The following is a 1,406-nucleotide window of genomic DNA, read 5'->3' on the forward strand; positions in this document are numbered from 1 at the left end:
CCCCTGAAGGTGTGCTGTGGTATCCGGTGCCAAGATGTTAGCAAAAGATCCTTTAAGTCCTGTTAGTTACAAGGTGGAACCTCCATGGATTGAACTAGTTTGTACAGCACATCCCAATTGGATTATGATCTTGGGAATATGGTGGCCAAGTCAACAAATTGCCACAATGTGGCAGGACCCATTGTCCTCTTGAAAGAGGCTACAGCTATCAATGAATACCATTTCCATGAAAGGGTGTACATGATCTCCAACATTGCTTAAGTAGGTGGTACATGTCAAAGTAACATCCATATTGATGGCAGGACCCAAGGTTTTTAAGCATAACTTTGCCTAAACCATCACACTGCCTTCTACACATAGCGAGTCCTGGTACCAGGTATTCCCCAGGTAAGCAAGGCACACGGCCATCCACACGATGTAAAAGAAAACATGATTCATAAGAGCAGGCCATGTTCTTCCATTGCTCCATGCTTGCATGCTCATTGTTGCTGCTTTTGATGGTAGACAGGGGTCAGCACAAACACCCCGACTGGTCTGGAGCTTTGTACGCAACAAACTGATGCACTGTGTATTCTGACACCTTTCTATTAGAAACAGCATTACATTTTTCAGAAATTGAGCTACAGTAACTTGTCTGTTGCTCCCCAAGTGTATCAGTGACTTCCCATGACCCCGTTGCTAGTTCACCACTGTTCCTTCCAGATAGTTACTGACCACTGAGGACAAAGAGCTGCAGTTCTGATGATGCTTTAAGGACAAAATATTTACTTGCTCCCTAATATATCCCACCCCACATACAAGCCAAACCAACGAACTGGTCAAGAGGGCCAGCTCGGTCCTGGACTATCCGCTGAAGTCCATCGAGCAGGTTGGGGAGGAGAGGATGTTGTCTAAGCAAACAGCCATTATGGACAACACCTCCCACCCTCTGCATGAGACTGTACGAGCACTGAGCAGCTCGTTCAGCAGTGGACTTTTACACCCACAGTGTAGGAAGGAGCGCTACCGCAGGTCACTCTTACCAGCAGCTGTTAGCCATGTTAAACTGTGTTACTCATCACCTTTTTAAATTGACATTGTTTTTAAGTTGCTGCTACTCATTTGCATCTTGTTTGTACACTGTAGTCATCTTACACATATTTACCTTACTTGTTCAGTTCCTCGGAGAGCGAGTCAGAGATCATTTTGCCTTTGCAACAATAGCAGATATGGACTGGGCCATGAAGTAGAGGCACATATTCAGCATTCCATGAGCTTGGATGCATTTATGGTTTAAAATCATGTTTTGTTTTAATTCCAATGCTACATTTTTGTTTTCTTTAGTGTGTTTTGCTTAAGTGTCTTGCCAGGAGAAGCCATAAAGCTTCCGTGCTTGATAGAGACACATTCACAGTCCCTACAAGACA

The sequence above is a fragment of the Haplochromis burtoni genome, unplaced genomic scaffold, assembly GCF_018398535.1.
Source record: "Haplochromis burtoni strain Fernald_Lab_line unplaced genomic scaffold, NCSU_Asbu1 Contig_84, whole genome shotgun sequence".
Lineage (NCBI taxonomy): Eukaryota > Metazoa > Chordata > Actinopteri > Cichliformes > Cichlidae > Haplochromis > Haplochromis burtoni.